Below are 21107 nucleotides of genomic sequence, written 5' to 3' on the forward strand. Positions count from 1 at the left end.
TTCTGGCCCAGAAAACAGTAACTTAATCCATCGTCTCGGTGATGATTAGAGAGTGGACCCGCCGAGGACTGGGTGGAGTTGGCTTTTGAAGAAAAGAAAAATTCTTCCAGCGCTTCTGTGTCCCCCTCCGCCACCCTGCCCCTCTCCTCCCCCCGGGCGGAGCACAATAGCAGTCAACTCTTTTCGGCCGCCGCAGAGCAAGAAAAATAAGAAGCCGGAGAGGAGCGTGTGGGGATGCTGCTGCTTTCCACAAAAGCCGGGCGCCGGGAGCGGGGGCGCGGGGAGGAGGCCGCGAGCCGCGGGGCCAGCTCCACAACCTGCGTGTCCGGCGGGCCGGCCGTCCGCGCTCCGCCAGCGACAGCGGCGCGACGCGCGGGGCGCACGCGGGGACACTGGGCGGCGCGGCCGGCTGGAGGGATGCTCGGCGGGCAGCGCCTGGGGCCGCGGGCGCTGCGCTGGTCCCTAAGGGCGGGGACCCCGGCGAGGCGGCGGCGCCGACAGGGCGGGCCCTTGGGGGGTGTGTGTGTGTGTGTGTGTGTGTGTGTGTGTGTGTGTGTGTGTGTATCTGTATGTATGTGTGTGCGCGCGTGTGTATGTGTGTGCGCGCGCGCGCGTACACACAGCGGCTGTTCTGCCTGAACCCGGCTGGACCAGGAAGCCTCGGGCTGCACCAAGGTTAAGCGAGCCGAACTGTCTGGGGAGAGCCGGGGGCCCCTCCGAGCAGCCTCTCCCGGGGTGCACGCCCCCTCCCCGCGGGCCGGCTGTGCGCGGCGCACGCACGCGTGGCTTTTACAAACAGGCACCACCGCGATGTCTGCGGGCGGAGCCGCCGCCTCCCGCCCGGCGTGAACGCTGGACCGGCTGCGACTGCCCCCGGGCTGCGGCCCCCGGAGGGGACGGAGAGGCCGGGCAGAGCGGGGCGCCGCCTGGCACGGCGGCTGCAACGGTGGCGAAGCCGAGGAGGGGGCCGCGGAGGGCTCATAAATACTGTTGTTTGGGGTTACCATGGGACGCACGTTGAGTCTCCACCGGCGCACTCCGGGTCTGCATCCGAATCTGCCGCCGCGGCTGCTCTGCGGCACCCCCGGCGCCGGCCCTGCGCCCGCACACCTGGCTTCCCAGGCTCCACGTTCCCCCAGGCCTCCGCCCCAGCCGCGGCCCCTCAGGCGTCTTTGTTTCTTCCAACCCGATCCCGCCCGCTTCCCACAGCCCAGCCCCGCGCCAAGGGGTCTGCCTGGCCCCGGAGCCCAAACCCCAGCTCTGCTCCCCAACCCAGCCTCCCCCCCAAGCGGCGGGCTGCCCACTGATCGCGCCCCGGGTTCCCGGATCCCCGCTCCTGGGCGGTTGAATCGTTGCCACCCGCGGGTTAGCTCCCTGGACCACACAGGGCCGCGCGCTCCCGAGAGCGCGCACGCAGAGGGTGGTCAAATTCAAATACTGAGCGACCCGAGCCGGAGCCGCAGGGGAGAGCTCACAGAGGATGCTCCCCACGCCGAGGCTTTCCTCTACCGAGGACCAGGCCGCTGCAAAAACCGGACTGGAGCCGTTTCAACCGACATCAACGCATCAGGCTTGAACTCACTGTCGTGTGTGTGTGTGTGTGTGTGTGTGTGTGTGTGTGTGTGTGTGTGTGTGTACACGCGCGCACGTCCTCGCCTGGGAGGCAGTGGCGGGAATGAGAGGCTGGGAGAGGTTTGAGAAGCCTTTCCATTTTTTAATTTTTTTTTTACATTCACAAAAACTCGCATGTAAGAATGAATAAGAGGCCAGTTTCCAGCCCACACTCAAGCAGAAAATTCTGAGCAACTGTCACAGTAATTGTATGTAAATTACCCATAATGCTTGCATATATTAAACATTATATATATAAGCATTATGTATATACATATATAATAGGTATATAGAAGCACATGCAAGCGGTTGGTTTACAGAGGAAAAATACTTGTAACTAATGATTTGGCTTAAGAGGTAAGTGGAAGAAATAGGTGTAACAAAGTTGCATTGAAAAGCAGCTTTTAAAGGAAAGTGGATAGGATCTGCCTGGAAAGTGGCAGGCCTAACACTATTCATTTTTTTAGGTTTAGGAAGCACTCTCCTATGTTGGGATTCTTAATGACAGCCTTTCTCTGGAAGAGAACACAGGCACAGATCATCTTGTTCTGTTGACCTTTACACTAAACCCAGCTTAATGTGGACAAAATATATTGCGACTCTAAATTCTGCTTTGAAGCAGCATTAAGAGGGTTCTTTCTCTTCTTTATTTGAAGTGGAATTAATTCCGTTAGAATCTTCTTCCCTCTCTTTCCCACCAAAACTGCTCTCTCACAACCTGGCTTTTCCCCTCCCATCACATGTTGGAGTAGGGAGGGAAATTGAGAAAACATGACGAAAATATCTTTTAACGGACGTGTAATTATCGTATCAATCATGTTAGTTTCAGGTATATAACATAATGTTTCAATATTTGTAAGCACTGGGGAACGACCATCACAAGAGATCTAGTTAGCATCTGTCACCACACCTAATTTAACTAAATTTTTTTTCTTGTGATGAGTACTTTTAAGATCTACTCTCTTAGTAACTTTCAAATATGCAATACAGTATTATTAACTATAGCTACCATGCTATACATTACATTCCCATGACTTATTTAATTCATAACTGGAAGCTTGTACTTTTTGACGGCCTTCACCCTTTTCTTCCTGTACCCCTGCCCTTGCAATAAATCTATTTTCTGTATCTGACCTTGGTTTCTGTTTTGTTTTGTTTTTTAGATTCCACACATAAGTGAGAGCATACAGTATTTGTTTTTCTATGTCTGACATTTTAGTTAGCATAATGCCCTCAAGGTACACCTGTGTTGTCACAAATAGCAGGATTTCATTCTTTTTTATGGCTGAGTAATATTCCATTGTGTGTATATCTACCCATCAATGGACACTTATGTCATTTCCATATCTTGGTTATTGTACATGATGCTGCAATCAACATGAGGGTACATGTGTCTTTTGAAGTTAGTGTCTTCGTTTTCTTTGGACAAATACTAAAGTGAAATCCCTGGATCATATGGCAGTTCTATTGTTAATTTTCTGAAGAGCCTCCATACTGTTTTTCATAGTGGCTGCACTGATTTACATTCCCACCAACAGTGCACAAGGGCTCCCTCTTCTCCACATCCTCACCAACATTTGTTATTTATTGTCTTTTTGGCACTAGCCATTCTAACAGGTATAAGGTGATATCTCACTGTGGTTTTGATCTGTATTTCCCTGATGATTAGTGATGTTGAGCATCTTTTTATGTACCTGTTGGCCATTTGAATGTATTCTTTGGAAAAAATATCTATTCAGATCCTCCACCATGTTTTAATCAAATTGTTTGTTTATTTGATACTGAGCTGTATGAGTTCTTCATATATTTTCGATATTAGTCCTTTAGCAGATATATGATTTGCAAATGTTTCCTCCCATTTGGTAGCCTGCCTTTTCACTTTGTTAATTGTTCTCTTTGCTGTGAAGGAACTTTTTAGTTTGATGTAGTCCCACTTGTTTACTTTTACTTCTGTTGCCTTTGCTTTTGGTGTCAAGTCAAAAAAATCTATTGCCAAGACCAATGTCATTTATATTTTCTTTTAGGAGTTTTATAGTTTCAGGTCTTACATTCACATCTTTAATCCATTGTGAGTTAATTGCTGTGTATGGTGTAAAATAATGGTCCAATCTCATTCTTTTGAATGTGGTCATCCAGTTTTCCCAACAAAACTTATTGAAGAGACAGGGCTCTTTATTCTGTTTCATTGATCTATGTCTGTTTTTATGCCAGTACCATACTGTTTTGTTAACTAGATCTTTGTAATAAAATCAGGGGTTATGATGTCTCCAGCTTTGTTCTCCTTTCTCAAGATTGCTTTGTCTATTCAGGGCCTTTTTTGGTCCCACACAAATTTTAGGATTGCTCTATTTCTGTGAAAAATGCCATTGCAATCTTGATAGGGATTGCACTGAATCTGTAAATTGCTTTGGGTAGTATGGACATTTTAACAATATTAATTCTTCTAAACCAGGCACATGGAAAATCTTTCCATATAATTGTTCTTCTTCAACTTCTTTCATAAATGTCTTATAGTTTTCAGTGTACAAGTCTTTCACCTTCTTGATTAAATTTTTTCCTAGGTACAGGACAAGATTTTTTTAACCTGCCATTTTTATAGCTTCCTTTAAATTATCTCTAGAAATGCAAAGTGGAATAATATAGATTAAGCTTTTAGTTGATAATTGAATAATTCTGCTAGTAGGCTGAACGTTTTTCCCAACACTCAGCCGAGAGCTGTCAGCCAAAACTATTTGTCTGGCACACTTGTGCTCTCTTGTTCCTGCCTGGACTCTGGCAGAAAGGCCTACAGAAAAGATGGGGCTAAAGCAGGCATAAAGATGGAAAAGAACAGCAAAGCAACTCTGAATATTCAATAGTGACTATTCAGTCTTTGCAACTCATCTGCTTTTAGTCATTGACTTAGGGAATGCTAGAGAGGAAAAGAATGAGGATTGATAAAGAGGAGGCCAAGGGAAAGAAAGAAGCCAAGAGTATAGGGGGGAAATGCTTAAAAAAGGAGGAGGCTCAATTGCCTTATTATTTTGGGATATTAAATTTTAAGAGAAAATTAGATTAGGAAATATTGAAAGATGGCATAGATATTAGAACCCCCCTCCTCATCCCCATCCTCAGAATGTTTTTTTCTGTGTTTATGAACATGGGATGCAAATGTGGTCCTATATTTATCGGTAAGTGTTGGCTCATCTCTAGTTTTTGCAGCTGAGGTTCCAGTTTTCTTTCTAATCTCCAAGAAGGCATGCTCATCTCACGGTTTTCACCGTAGTGTTTCCGTGAGGTTTGAGCAGATGGGATCTGCAATGCTTTGCGGTACCCACATCCCACTACCTTTGCTTGATGTGGACTCATGGACATGATTTAACTCTGACAAGCTCTCTGCAAACCTGCTCTAATGGAGCCATTGTTGTGTCCATCCTTCTGCTCCAGCCTTAATTTATGTATTGTTGGCATCAGGGACTGCTCTGATTGAAGCAGCTTTGATTTAAGTTGAGACTTTTGGCATGATGTTCAGTTTCACATTTGACATCAGGTAATATTTACAACAGAAGAATAGATTCATAGTGTCATTTTGTCAGTGTTCGTTTCTTGTGACTTATTACTAAAAGTTTAACTTTGCCGAGGTGAATTCCGCTGTAAGGAAACGCAACATGTGAGATTCCCAATTTACAGAAGTGAAAGTCAAGATGACTTTATTGTGGTTCTTCAGAGAAACAGAATATATAAATATATATACACACACACATACATATATACATTTTATTTTCTATAAATTTATTATAAGAGATTGGCTCATGAATTTGAAGGCTGTCAAGGCTGCAGTCAATAAGCCCGAGATCCAGCAGAACCAGTGGTGTTAGTTCCAATCCAAAATTAACAGACCCGGGGCTTCCCAGGCGGTGCAGTGGTTAAGAATCCACCTGCCAATGCAGGGGACATGGGTTCGAGTCCTTGTCCAGGAAGATACCACAAGCTGCAGAGCAACTAAGCCCGTGCACCACAACTACTGAGCCTGCACTCTAGAGCCCGTGAGCCACAACTATTGAGCCCACATGCCACAACTACTGAAGCCCACATGCCTAGAGCCCATGCTCCGCAACAAGAGAAGCCACCGCAATGAGAAGCCTGTGCACCATAACAAAGAGTAACGCCTGCTCTCAGCAACTAGAGAAAGCCGGCACACAGCAACAAAGACCCAACACAGCCCATAAATAAATTAATTAATTTAAAAAGCCCAAAAAACAAAATTAACAGACACAAGACCCAAGAAAATCTGATGTTTCAGTTTGAGTCTAAAGGCAGGAAAAAACTGATGTCCCAGCTCAAAGCAGTCAGGGAGGAGCTCCCCCTACTCAGCCTTTCTGTTCTGTTCATGCCTTCAACTGATTGGATGAGGCCCACCCACGTTAAGGAGGGCAATCTCCTTCACCCAGTCTACTGATTTAAATGTTAAACTCATCCCAAAAAACACCCTCACAGAAACACCCAGAATAATGTCTGAACAAAGATCTGGACACCCTGTGGCCCAGTCAAGTCGGCACATAAAACTAACCATCACAGTGCCTAGGAAAAGAGTGATTTTTCTCATCACAAACTATTCTTTTTTTTTCTTTAATATTTGTTTATTTATTTATTTTGGCTGCACCAGGTCTTAGTTACGGCATGCAGGATCTTTGTGGTGGCATGCAGACTTCTTTGTTTTTAGAATTTTTTAAAAACTTTATTTAGTTTTAATTAATGAAGTTTTTATTGGCTGCATTGGGTCTTTGTTGCTGCACACGGGCTTTCTCTAGTAGTACTCTTCATTGTGGTGCGTGGGTTTCTCATTGTGGTGGCTTCTCTTGTTGTGGAGCACCAGCTCTAGGTACATGCACTCCAGTAGTTGCAACACATGGGCTCATTAGCTGTGGCACATGGGCTTAGTTGCTCCTCGGTGTGTGGGATCTTCCCAGACCAGGGATCGAACCCATGTCTCCTGCATTGGCAGGTGGATTCTTAACCACTGCGCCACCAGGGAAGTCCCCAGGCTCTTAGTTGCAGCACGCATGTGGGATCTAGTTCCCCAACCAGGGACCGAACCCGAGCCTCCTGAATTGGGAGCACGGATTCTTACCCACTGGACCACCAGGGAAGTCCCACAAACTATTCTTTACCCACAGATTAATTCACTACTGATGTTCTTTAAAATGCGAGTTTTCTTACTGCACTGAAAACACCATTCTATATAATTTGATTTACCCATAAATTTCCAGGAAGCTATCACCTGAAAAAAATGAGATCTGTCAACATTTATTTTAAAAATTTCACAGGGATGATAAGAACGGTTTAGAGAAAACATTCAGGAATTAAACAAATTAACTTAAAATGTGTAGCGACGCTTAATGGTAATGCCAAGCACAGTGATTTTATTATAGGAAACAGTCTTTATCCTCAAGGATTTCACAGGCTCTGGTGGGAGACATCAAAATTAACAATATTGACAACAACAATATTAGAATACAAATATGATTCAGGAATATAAACAATAAGGCTTGTGGAGTGTTTGGGCAAATATCAGAGAAAGCTAAAACAACTGCTGACAGCTGGAGTATGTCTCAAAGGAGCAGTATAAACGTAGCGATTAGGGAGTTGTGGAGCCAGGGCGAAGGAGGACCAGCAGGGGAATCCCATGAGCAGTCCACACAGCAGCACACAGGAGCAGGGGTGGGCAATGGAGACGAGGTGCAGAGACACGCGGAGGTCAGCAGTGACCGTGTTGAGCCCTCTCCTATGGGAAACAGAGTGATGAGGCCACGGCCCCCATGTGGAGAAAGACACAGTCAGATCCATGCTTTAAAAGGAATGTCTTCTATTTCTCCAAAGAAGACATACAGATGGCCAACAAACCCATGAAAAGATGCTCAACATCACTCATCATCAGAGAAATGCAAGTCAAAGCCACAATGAGGTATCACCTCACACCAATCAGAATGGCCATCATCACAAAATCTGGAAACCACAAATGTTGGAGAGGGTGTGGAGAAAAGGGAACTCTCCTGCACTGTTGGTGGGAATGTAAGCTGGTACAGCCACTATGGTAAACAATTTGGAGGTTCCTTAAAAAACTACAAATAGAACTACCATATGATCCAGTAATCCCACTCCTGGGCATATACCCAAAGAAAACCATAATCCCAAAAGAAACTTGTACAATCATGTTTATTGCAGCACTATTTACAATAGCCAGGACATGGAAGCAACCGAAATGCCCATCAACAAATGAATGGATAAAGAAGATGTGGCATATATACACAATGGAATATTACTCAGCTATAAAAAGGGATGAGATGGAGCTATATGTAATGAGGTGGATAGAACTACAGTCTGTCATACAGAGTGAAGTAAGTCAGAAAGAGAAAGACAAATATTGTATGCTAACTCACATATACGGAATCTAAAAATGGTACTGATGAACTCAGTGACAAGAACAAGGACGCAGATGCAGAGAATGGACTGGAGAACTCGAGGTTTGGGAGGGGGCGGGGGGTGAAGGGGAAGCTGAGACGAAGCGAGAGAGTAGCACAGACATATATATACTACTAACTGTAAAATAGACAGTCAGTGGGAAGTTGTTGTATAACAAAGGGAGTCCAACTCGAGGATGGAAGATGCCTTAGAGGACTGGGGCGGGGAGGGTGGGGGGGACCCGGGGGGGGGGAGTCAAGGAAGGGAGGGAATACGGGGATATGTGTATAAAAACAGTTGATTGAACTTGGTGTACCCCCCAAAAAAAATAATAAATAAATAAAATTAAAAAAAAAAAAAAAAGGAATGTCTTCTCCTTTTAGCTGCCCTCCAAAGGCAAAGAGGCCAGGCACCTGGGAAGCTCCTGCGCACATTCTGAGTAGGAGCAACGAGGATCTGGACAGTGGCAGGGAGCCTGGAGGAGAGTCACTTAACACATCCCTGATGTAAACCTGGGAAGACCAATGTCGCCCCAGCCTGCATCCGACATTTCTCCACTGTTCCTTCCCAACCAAGCATCGGCACATCACCAAGACATGCAGACTAAATTTACCATCAGCTCAGTGATAATGCAACATTAAAATTGATATGTCGGACATCGTAAATCCACTATCCTTCAACAAAAAACATTAAAAATGTTTTTAAATTAAAAATTAATTGCTATGTTGTCCACTTAAGCACTTATCTTTCTTACAGCTAGAACAGCCCTTTTAACAACTTCTCTCACATTTATTTACATGTCAGCTTCCCTGTCCCAAACTCAGGACATACACTGTCCTGCTTCTCTTTGGGTCCTCAGGCTCTCAAACTGTGATGGACAAAGAGTACGTGTGCAATACAAGTTTCCTGAACAAATAGGACAATAAAGGGACATTTGTGCTGCTGTCCCTCCCACTGCACAGGCAAGAACTGACATCACACATTTTTTTTTTAAGAACTTTTATTGAGATACAGTTAACAGACAGTAAACAGCATATATTTACAGTGTACAATTTGGTATCCCAAACTCCCAATTCATTCCCCCCCAACCCTCCCCGCTTTCCCCACTTGGTCTCCATGTGTTTGTTCTCTACACCTGTGTCTCTATTTCTGCCTTGCATTTCCTCTTTCATAGTTGTTAGCATTTGCCTTATGTATTGAGGTGCTCCTATATTGGGTGCATATATATTTATAATTGTTATCTCTTCTTCTTGGATGGATCCCTTGATCTTTATGTAATGTCCTTTCTTGTCTCTTGTAACATTTTTTATTTTAAAGTCTATTTTATCTGATATGATTATTGCTACTCCAGCTTTCTTTTGATTTTCATTTGCATGGAATATCTTTTTCCAACCCCTCACTTTCAGTCTGTATGTGTCCCTAGGTCTGACGTGGGTCTCTTGTAGACAGCATATATGTGGGTCTTGTTTTTGTATCCATTCCGCCAGTCTGTGTCTTCTGGTTGGTGCATTGAGTCCATTTACATTCAAGGTAATTGTCGATATGTATGTTTCTAGTACCATTTTCTTAATTATTTTGTTGTTGTTTTTGTAGGTCCTTTGCTTCTCTTATGTTTCCCACTTAGAGAAGTTCCTTTAGCATTTGTTGTAGGGCTGGTTTGGTGGTGCTGAATTCTCTTAGCTGTTGCTTGTCTGTAAAGCTTTTGATTTCTCCATCAAATCTGAATGAGATCCTTGCTGGGTAGAGTATTCTTGGTTGTAGGTTCTTCCCTTTCATCACTTGAAATATATCGTGCCACTCCCTTCTGGCTTGTGGAGTTTCTGCTGAGAAATCAGCTGTTACCCTTATGGGAGTTCCCTTCTATGTTATTTGTTGTTTTTCCCTTGTTGCTTTTAATAACATTTCTGTCTTTAATTTTTGTCAACCTGACTAATATATGTCTTGGCATGTTTCTCCTTGGATTTATCCTGCCTGGGACTCTCTGCGCTTCCTGGACTTGGGTAGCTATTTCCTTTCCCATGTTAGGGAAGTTTTCAACTGTAATCTCTTCCAATATTTTCTTGGGTCCTTTCTCTCTCTTTCTTCTCCTTCTGGGACCCCTATAATGCGAATGTTGGTGCATTTAACATTGTCCCAGAGGTATCTTAGGCTGTCTTCAGTTCTTTTCATTCTTTTTTCTTTATTCTTTTCTGCATCAGTAATGATCACCATTCTGTCTTCCAGGTCACTTATTCGCCCTTCTGCCTCAGTTAATCTGCTATTGGTTCCTTCTAGTGTATTTTTCATTTCCGTTATTGTGTTGCATATCTCTGTTTGTTTGCTCTTTAATTCTTCTAGGTCTTTGGTAAACTTTTCGATCTTTGCATCCAGTCTTTTTTCAAAGTCCTGGATCATCTTCACTATCATTATTCTGAATTCTTTTTCTGTAAGGGTGCCTATCTCCTCTTCATTTAGTTGTTTTTCCGGGGCTTTATCCTGTCCCTTTATCTGGTACAAAGTCCTCTGCTTTTTCATTTTCTCTATCTTTCTGTGGCTGTGGTTTTCAGTTCCACAAGACAAAATACTGCTGATACTGCTGTCTGCCCTCTTGTGGAGGGAGCTATCTAGGAGCCTCCTGTGTGCTTCCTGATGGGAGGGACTGATACATCACACATTTTTAATCTCTTTTTTAAACCTAGTTGAATTGCTCTACTGATGAAAAAGATGTCAGAGACATCCCAAGTGTATATCTAAACGACCTTCCAACTTTAATTAGAAGACCTTTATCTTTGGCGGCATCTTCCCTTGCCAGTGTAGACCGAGAGTCAAGGAAATAATGTAAGTTAATCTCTGTCTCTGGCCTCGCTCAGTTGAACAGGGTTATTTTCCTTGTGTCACTGACATCATGAACTTCTCAGGAACGAGATGATTCTGCCCTGGATCGTCTACATTAGATGAGCCCTAGTGGTCTTCTGTTTTAGGTAATAGACTCCTATGGACCAAAACACACACAGGTTGGGGTTTCTTTTCTCTCCTAGCACCTGGCTCTGAACACTAATGAGTGTGTTCTACTACATACCCAGTTCCCAAGTGGAGGAAAGAAGGGTGAAGAGCCTGGGTTTCATATTCCTAATCATGTTACAATCCAACATTCCAGGCTGAAACTGAGGCTGTTTCACCTGCTCAGCTAACACTGCCTCCTCACCCCAGGGAAGACCTCTTGACTCACGCAGTATTTTGTTGGCATTAAAAACCTTCTTAATGAAGTGTAAGAAGTATTAACTGTTGATAGCTCTTTTGAACATTAGGAATATCTTTATAGAGGAGTTTTGTAAATAAGCAAATTATTGGAAAATATAAGCAGTAAAATATATGAAAATCCTATTATCTTTAGAAAACATAAAATTCCTTTACCTAACATCTGTTTAAGAGAACCAGGAGAGCAGAGTACACATTTTAGGGTTCCTGTGGAGTATTTTGTGGAAAAGAAATAGCCCAACACTTACGGACTGAAAGTAATGGACATAGAACATGTCTATAGGTGAAAAGAGGGACTTGAATTTGCTCCTAAGATGATGCATTCAGTTTAGCCACTGAGCTGGGAACACACAGATCTCTTGACTTTTGCCAAGGTTCTTTTCCCTGAGCCGGAGATTATAAATGCCCAGAAAGGAATGAAAACCGGAATGATTGTCAGGAAATTGTCATCCATCTCAGCAGTCAAGACGAATCAATCCTGAATGTTTAGGAGTTGCAGGTCTATGGCAAAGCTATAGCTGAAGCACACATGCAACACATTGTCTCTTCCCTGCTAAATATGCCACAAGCAGACTTTTTAAAAATACCTTTTAAAATATGTTTGACTGTTTTGTTTTTCTACAAAAGTGATATTAACTCAAAGTCACAGCAAGTTGTCATTTCACACGCACTAAAATTGCTATAATAAAAAGGTCAGATACTAGGGATGTGGAGAAATTGGAACCCTTGTACATTGCTGGTAGGAGTGTAAAGTGGTGCAGCTGCTATGGAAAACAGTCTGGCACTTCCCCAAAATGTTTGATTTTAAGATACCATTTGACCCAGCAATTCCAATCCTGGGTATATACTCAAGAGAAGTGCAAACAGGGACTTCCCTGGTGGTCCAGTGGGTAGGACTCTGAGCTCCCAATGCAGGGGGCCGGGTTCAATCCCTGGTTGGGGAACTAGATCCCGCATGCATGCCACAACTAACAGCCCACATGCTTCAACTAAAGATTCCACATGCCGCAATGAAGATCCCGTGTGCCGCAACTAAGACCCAGCACAGCCTAAATAAATAAATAAATTTTGTAAAAAGTGAAAGTGAAAACATGCCCACCAAAAACTTGGACACAGATGTTCACAGCAGCATTATTTCTAATAGGCAAAAGGGGGAAATAACCCAAGTTCCCATCACCTGATGAGTGGACAAACAAAATGGGATGTATTCTTACAACAGAATATCATTCAGCCATGGAAGGAATGAGGTACCGATTCATGTTACAACCTAGAGGGACCTTATAAACATCTTATCCTGAGTGAAAGAAGCCAGTCACAAAAGAGTACATATTGTATAACTCCACGTGCACGATGTGCAGATATAGGGAAGTCTACAGAGACAGAGAGTAGTGGTTGCCTGGGACTGGATATGGGCTCGGGGGTGGGGGGGGGCACAGAGAAAAGTCTGTGACGGCGTCCATTGTGGGGAATGACTGCAAATGGGTATAAGGATTCTTTTTAATCTAAAATTAGATTCAGCTGACAGCTGCAGAACTCTGTAAACATACTACAAATTGAGTTGTATACTTTGAATGGGTGAAAATTTTTGTATGAAAATTATATCCCTTAAAATTTTCTAAGAAGGCTGTGAGAGAAAAAAGGAAAACTCTAGAAGGATTCTGCACTTAGAAGATTTTTAAATTTTAATTTAAAGGAACTAAAATTGGGAATAAAAGGCAATGCATCACAGGTATAGTTAATTAATAAAGAAAACATGAAATGCTCATCATGTCAAGAGATTGGCTAACAGATGTTTAAAATAGAAACAAAACATTTAAGGTACAATCTTATTCACTATTTAACACTATTTAAGATAAACCCATCTTCTTTATATCTTTTTTTATATAAATTGTCTGCTCATAATATTTGCCTGTTTTTCCCTGTTGTTCTATTTATGTTTCCTCGTGTTTATTTGCATGACTCTTTTTTGCAGTAAGAAAACTGACCTTTGATGTTATACATCTTAAGTAACATGTTACCCACTTGTTGCTCAGCTCTAAACCTCTTTAAATGTATCATGTTTATAAATATATTTCAAATATTTTGAATGCAAGAAGATTGTTGAGATATTTAGCAAAATCTAAAATATAAAAAACAGTTGATGCCACAGAATCTAGCTTGTTTTCCCTTTGCAACTGTAATTTCACTTAGCGGGAAAAACAAACAAACAAACCCTGGCCACCCGGAGAAAACATTTTGGGCATTCTTTAGGTACAACGTCTAAAAACAAAACAAAACAAAACAAAAACCCAGAGTTTATTAGCTGGGGCTCCTTTGCAGGCTCAGCCCACCATGAGTGAAGGGGACAGTTGCCATGGTAGTCGATGTGGCCAAAGCTGAAAGGCACTAATTCAAAATGTAGATTTGAGATGCTGGAGTGGTCAGGTCTGACTTTGATGCTGATGGGTCAGGGTCTGGGAGCAAAGGATCACGGCCTTCCCTTCGCTTCCTCAGAGCTCTGGGGCCTCAGCAGCAGTTCTTAAAGCTATAGATGCTTTCTTTCTCCCTCCCTCCCTCCCTCCTTCCTTTTTTGTCCCTTCTTTCCTTCCTCCCTCCCTTCGTTGCTTTCTCTTTCTCTTTCTTTCATTCATGTTTTAAAATCTTACTTCGTCATTTCCAACTGCATCTATTATAACTCCATCCTGATATTGTATAATTTTTCTGCCTCTTCTCATCATCTTCTTTCCCTTTATGTCTTTTTTCCCCAGCTCTTTATTGGAGTATAATTGCTTTACACTGTTGTGCCAGTTTCTGCAGTACAACAAAGTGAATCCGCTGTACGTATGCGTATGTCCCCACATCCCCTCCCTCCCGCCTCATTTCTCGAGTCCAGGTTGGGTGAATGGTTTCTCAAGCCTGAAGTGCAGTTTGGCCACAGGCTTTGCAGGGATGAAGACGAACAAGGTCAAACACAGAAGCAGATCAGCCCCCGGGGGGGGGGGGGCGGGGGGGGGGGAACCCTGCCTGGCAGTGAAAGTGCTGAGTCCTAACCCCTGGACCGCCAGGGAACGCCCCAGATGAGCTTTTCTTCCCCTCCCCTCTTTTACTTGTAAATCCCCACCAACTGCTTGCTGCTCTTGTCCATGTGATTTTCCCGAGACATCTATCTTCTCTGATACCGTAACAAAATTTGGGGAAGATAAGTGAACTAACAGCTGTGATTAAGCCAGCATCAGGTCATTTTTCCTGGTTGTACCATCATGGGTCTCTGACGTGGCAAGAAATAGATATTCTGTCTCTGCCCCCAGTGCCTGACACAGGTTTCCTAAAACCCTTGTAATTTCCTGAGTGATAACATGTACGAGAAGCATCTTTTTTTCCCAATATTTGTTCTCTGACCCTGGTTCCTGACACAGTGCTCCTAAATCCCTGAGGCTTTCCTAGGTGATAGGAGTGTCTTTTGTTCTCATGTGGTGACTCTTGGGTGGGTTCCTGGATAGCTTGGGATGAGGGAAGAGAGGATGGGGGTTGAATTAATAATCCATCATGCCTGCGTAATGGAGACTCCATAAAATCTCTAACCACAGGGGTTCAGAGAGCTTCTGGGGTAATGACCACCTGGAGGTCCAGGGAGGGTGCACCTGGGGAGGGCGTGGAAGCTCTGAGCCCCTTGCCCAGACCTCACCCTATGCATGGACCTCTTCATGTGACTGCCCACCTGTATCCTTTATCACATCCTTCATGAGAAACACTTAAACGTAAGCAATGGTTTCTCTGAGTTCTTTCAGGTGTTAGACCAAATTAATTGAACCCAAGAAGGGGTTCATGGACCCCTAATTTGTAGTTAAGAAGGGGGATAATCTGGGGACCCACAACTTGCAACTAGCATCTGAATTGGGAACAGTCTTGTGGGACTGAGTCTTTCACCTGTGGGGTCTGTGCTAACCTGGGTGGATAGTGTCAGAACTGAACTGGATTGTAGGGCATGCAGTTGGTGTCTGGAGGCTTGGAGGACTGACTGGTGTGGGAACTGCCCCCCCACATCTGGTGTCAGACTGTTATGTGTTTAGAGAAAGAAAATGTTGTTTCCTTTTAGGGCTTTTGCTGTAAAGAATTGCTACCCACAAACTGTCCTTTGGGTTATGTTACAATATCTGTCCACACCGAAGAATTCATTAAAAATAGTTTTCTGGCTTCCCTGGTGGCGCAGTGGTTAAAAATCCACCTGCCAATGCAGGGGACAGGGGTTCGAGCCCTGGTCTGGGAAGATCCCACTTGCCACAGAGCAACTAAGCCCATTAGCCACAACTACTGAGCCTGCGCTCCAGAGCCCTTGAGCCACAACTACTGAAGCCCATGCACCTAGAGCCTGCGCTCTGCAACAAGAGAAGCCACCTCACTGAGAAACCTGCACGCCACAACTAAAGAAAGCCTGCCCGCAGCAACGAAGACCCAATGCAGCCAATAAATAAACGAATAAATAATTAAAAAACATAGTTTCAATCATTCGTTCATTCACTCATTCAAAACCAGTCCAATGATGTCATCAGGAGCACCACCCTTCTGTTGCCACAGTGTCCCTGTCAACGAGAAAGCTTCTCTTCGTCTTGATGCTAGAACGAGATTCACTCTCCCTGACCGGGTGGTGTGTTTTGTGCAGAATGTAGGTGGTGCACCCCATTCTCTCCATCGTGGCAGGTGCATAGCTCATGGCAGAGGTTCCAAGGCATGTCATTTATCTTCAAACCCAACTCCCGGCTTCTTAGTTTTCCAGCTACTAATTATCCTTGACCCAAACTTCCGTCCTTATCTTATTTGACAGTGCAGTTGTTTGGAATGATTTGTATCTTTTGGATGAGCTGGATGCGTTAGAGAAGAGTGGTGTGTGTGGATAATCCATTACCATTTACTTATATTAAGTCACTGGCCAGATACCCCCTACTTAGAAAATGTAGCTATGCAGAAAATTTTAAGACTATAAAATTTGACTACAATGTTTAATATTTTACAGCAGGGGCTCCATTTTTATACATATAAATTACAAGTACCTTCATAGTTTATGATAACTATTATTGTTAATAACATTAATCCCACTGTCTTAAATTTATATAAACTCTTTTCTTCTAATATAGAAAATTAATTAACCTTAAAGTCTCTAATTGTCCACATATGATTTAAAAGGACGCATTATCTGTGATAACTGACTAGGACATTTAGCAAGTGGTAAAATAGCTGGAGAGACCATCATTTCCAGGTCTGATATGGGGAAGGATAATAAAAGTGCAATTTTGTAACACCTGCTACTTTACTAAGCATCTCGGTAATGCTTTTAGAAATTACCATATTCTACATAATTAAAACAGGGATAGCCGGCAGGAAGCATTCATTTATGTCTCCTCTGCTTTGCTAGCGTGTTAGGGGTGCCTGTGAATATCTCTGGGCCAGAGGTTACAATGTCAGCTGTTTTAGGAGATGAGAAAAGAAGGGAATGAGGTAGAATAGTCTCTAAATAGCTCAGAAGCCACGGAAACAGTGATGAGGGTGTGGTTTCAAGGGCAGCAAGAGTGCCCAGGGCAGGACATAGAAGGTGCTCTCCTGCTGAGCAATGGAGGAAAGCATAAGAAAGGGACATTTTAAATTTTTTTATAAGTTCTGCATTTTATTATTATTAGTTTGGGTTGTGCTGTGTGGCTTGTGGAATCTTAGTTCCTCGACCAGATATGGAATCCGTGCCCCCCTTCAGTGGAAGCACCGGAGTTCTAACTGCTACCTTTTTTAAGGCATAGGCGAGATTGGGGAAAAACCAGCCAAGGTTGGTGCAGTACCTGGGGCTAGTAATTGGAGGGGGGGAGCCCTTCCCCAGCCCAGGCTTGGAGGGGCTGGAGGAGGGGGCAGGGACGGGACCCCAGGAAGGGCAGCTGCTGCAGAGGCTGCCTGATGGAAGCTGCCAGCTCAGGGACTTGGTGGGGAGGGAGTGGGGAGGCAGTGCTCTGACTCTGTCCCCTCCACCGTGCACCTCCTGCCAGTGCCTCCCTTTTGCCCAACCCAGTCAGAAGCCACAGAGCAAGGATGTGGTCCATGGGGCACTGGGAGGATGGAGAAGAGTGAGGGGCACAGGGAGGGTCAGAGGGACCTTGTACAGCCTCCTCCCACAGCACAGAGGAGACTCCCCCAGATGTCGTAGTATTTGAAATTTAATTCTTTGCAAGCCACTGAAAGAGTGGTCCACTTTTAAAATTCCAAATATACTAGAATAGATGGTGCAACCTTTTTTTTAAATTTATTTTAATAAAGTATAGTTGATTTACAATGTTGTGTTAATTTCTGCTGGACAGCAAAGTGATTCAGTGATATATATATCACTGATATATATATATATCAAAGTGATATATATATATACATATATGTATATATATAATATATATGCATTCTTTTTCATATTCTTTTCTGTTAGGGTGTATCACAGGATATTGAATACAGTTCCCTGTGCTCTACAGTAGGACCTTGTTGTTTATCCATTCTATATATAATAGTTTGCATCTGCTAACCCCAAACTCCCAATCCATCCCTCCCTCCACCCCCAACCCCACCCCCTGGACACCACAAGTCTGTTTTCTGTGTCTGTGAGTCAGTTTCTGTTTCATAGATGGTACAATCTTTGGTTGTCCTGGAATAGCAAGGGTGATTTGTATAATGAAAATGATGATAGGAAGAGCAGCCCTTACCCAGTGATAACTGTGTCACAGACAGAGATAACTGGATGCTTCATGCAGGAGCCGACTTAGCCCCAGCACAGCCCTACTCAGTAGGGACCGTTCCATCTCCTGGTGCAGATGGTGACAGGCTGACCATCACACTGCTTGTTAATGGTGGAGCCAGAATGCAAATCTCGCACGTCTGTCTTAGAGTTGCTGCCCTGCCCAGCTCAGAACACTGATTCCAGTTCTCACATCTCACCCACCTTTTCCTGCACAACTGGAGCTGGATGGCCATCTCTGATGGAGCTCAGGCTTCCTCCCCACTTGTCACTGACTTTGATCATTGGCCCTACTGTGTCCCCTTGGATGGGAGACTCCTGTTTCCTTGTCTGAGTCCAGCCTTGAGTCAGGGTTGCAATATGTGTCTCGAGCTGAGTTGGATGAATAGTCAGGTCTGTCTTAGTCCATGCAGCTGCTGTAACAAAATACCACAGCCTGGTATTTTGGTGGCTTATACCCCACAGAGATTGATTTCTCACAGTTCTGGAGGCTGGGAAGCCCAAGGTCAAGGCGCTGGCAGATTTCGTGCCTGGTGGGGCCCTCTTCTGGGATGCAGACCTCACTGTGTCCTCACAAGCTCTCTGGGACTCTCACAAGGGCACCAAACCCATTCACGCGGGCCCCACCCCTATGACTTCATCTAATCCTAATCACCATCCACAGCCCCACCTCCTAATACCATCACATTGCAGGGCGGGTTTCAACATGTGAATTTTGAAGGACACAGACATTCAGTCCATAAAGAGGTCTCCATCAGTCCTTGAACTGGACCCTGCCCCTTCAGCTCTTCCCAGCCCTGCCTCTGTGTGTCTGGTCCCTCTCCCACCCCAGCCACGGACCCTGTACTGAGAGAGTCTCACACTCCTGTGACACCAAGAGAGTTTGTGTATGGTCTAGCCACTTTTCATTTTCTGATCAATTCTATGCATTTATTCTCATTTTGTGGGCTACGTTTCCAGTGTAAAGATCCAGCCTGCGAGGGAGATGCTGAAGACATATGCTCAGCCCACGGAAGGCGTTTACATAGTTATGAATTTCTGAATGCAAAGCCGTCCAGGGGGCGTATAAACATCACTTTCACGCATCCTCACACACCACAATCGACTGTCACAACACAGCCTGGTGCTACCTTAATTGTCACAGATAGTGATGGTTATGTATGGCTTCTATTCACTGCACCATGTTAAGCTGTGTTCTTTCCCGCTCACATTCAGCAACTCCTATACATGGAAAAGAAAATCAAAATCTCATCTTCACTAAACATTTCTGTTTAGAGCTGAAGGAAACGAAGCAAGGTCTCCAAAGCAGCTTGCAGAGAGGTCTTGTGAACAAGAGCGGTGGATTTCATTCCTCACCCAGTAAACTGGAAATGGGCTCTCAGATAAGGTTTGCAAAAGAAGCACATGGTTCTTGGAAATACTGACCTGTGAATTATGCAACTCCTTGAAGCCTTTTGTGTGATGGGGGAAGCGGACGTGGGAGGTGGCATCATAGAATGATACAGCAAGGAAGAGGGGTGAGAACCAGCATCCGGTCCAGACCTTCCCTGCAGAAAACAGTGCTGACACTCCTACCAGCATCTCTGCCTTCCCTGGACACTGAGAACTGTCCCCAGTCACCCCGCTGCAGCAGGACCAATCCCTGGGTGACTGTCCCAAACTTAGGAACAAGAACCTTATTCCTGGTGGCTACATTCATCTGCGCTGTCTTTCTCCCAAATGCTGTGACCACACACCTACAGTTCATCAGGTTACTGATTCCACTGAGTCTCTCTTTGAACTGATCGCATAGAAAATTATCTGCTCATTTTCAAGCAGGAAGGGGAAGAAGAAAAAAACAACACGAAGCGAAAAACCCACAATGTGAACCAAGCTCACGGAGTGTCTCCTACACTATCCTTAGGGGATGTTTGTTAATGACTAATTAAAAAGAGACGGACCCACACATCAGTATGAAAATGGGCTTGAAAACAATCACATCCCCACAATTTTAGGGCCAGAGAGAACCTTGGAATCAACCAAGTTTATAATATTTCTACACAATTGATTCACTTCATAAACCTGTTCTTCATTTGTACAAAGGACAACCTACCTTGCCTGCATCCAAATCATCACAGATTTCAACTACGTGGTATTTTGTGCTCAATGAGCCTCGAGTACTCTGCAGATTCGATCGGAGTTACACCAGGCAAACCAAACATCGCCAAAATCACCACAGCCATGCCTCCATCAGAAAGTATTCTGGATATGTGCTTATGTGCTAAGCATCATAACTAGTCTAGGTAGAATTTCAATTTTGCATTCTCTTCGTTTAACTGATGTCTTAATACCGGGTGAACAGTGGATGCTGGCATCAAATGAAAAAAACATCATTCCAAATGCCTTAGTATTCACAGTACATCCCCAAACAGCCTCCGGTGGAAGAATCATGGCTTTGTTCCAAAGTCCCAGCCAGAAAGCTGTGAGCAGGGGCTGGGCAGAGAGGACATTTTTCAAGTGGTAGAAATAGCTCCTTTCTGATAGATTTTTAGATTTTGTGTTGAGCTTAGCACTTTAAATATTGACTATGGCAACTAGTGCCAGCAATTTTACACACACACACACACACACACACAATTTCTGAGTTCTAAGGACACACATATACTAATAAGCATAAATTGGAATGTTGTCCAATACTTTCTAAATAACCGAAAGGATTTTACCTAACCGGTTAGAAAAGGGAAATGATAAAAAGTTTTAGATGAGAGCTTTAGTCTACTTTGTGACCTAAAATGTGATCTTGAAAGGAAACAAATTGTTTCCATTTTTTAACTTTTCTCCGTAACAGAAAAGGAATGAATTTGCAGCATGTATTATAATTTTCATCAATATTTTCTAGCCTTGCAAAGTAAACAGAGAGAGGTCAGTGAATTAGGTGACAGGAAGTCTCACATTGTTTCGATGTTTTGAATACAATTATTTTGGCATTTTCAAATGCCAGAGATATATACTGATATAGAAAGAAGCTCTAACTCCACATATCACCTTGACTTTGTCTGGGGCTAATTAGCTTCCTTACAGCTGGTATATGCAGCCAATTGAT

Source organism: Hippopotamus amphibius, chromosome 4, assembly GCF_030028045.1.
Source record: "Hippopotamus amphibius kiboko isolate mHipAmp2 chromosome 4, mHipAmp2.hap2, whole genome shotgun sequence".
Classification (NCBI taxonomy): domain Eukaryota; kingdom Metazoa; phylum Chordata; class Mammalia; order Artiodactyla; family Hippopotamidae; genus Hippopotamus; species Hippopotamus amphibius.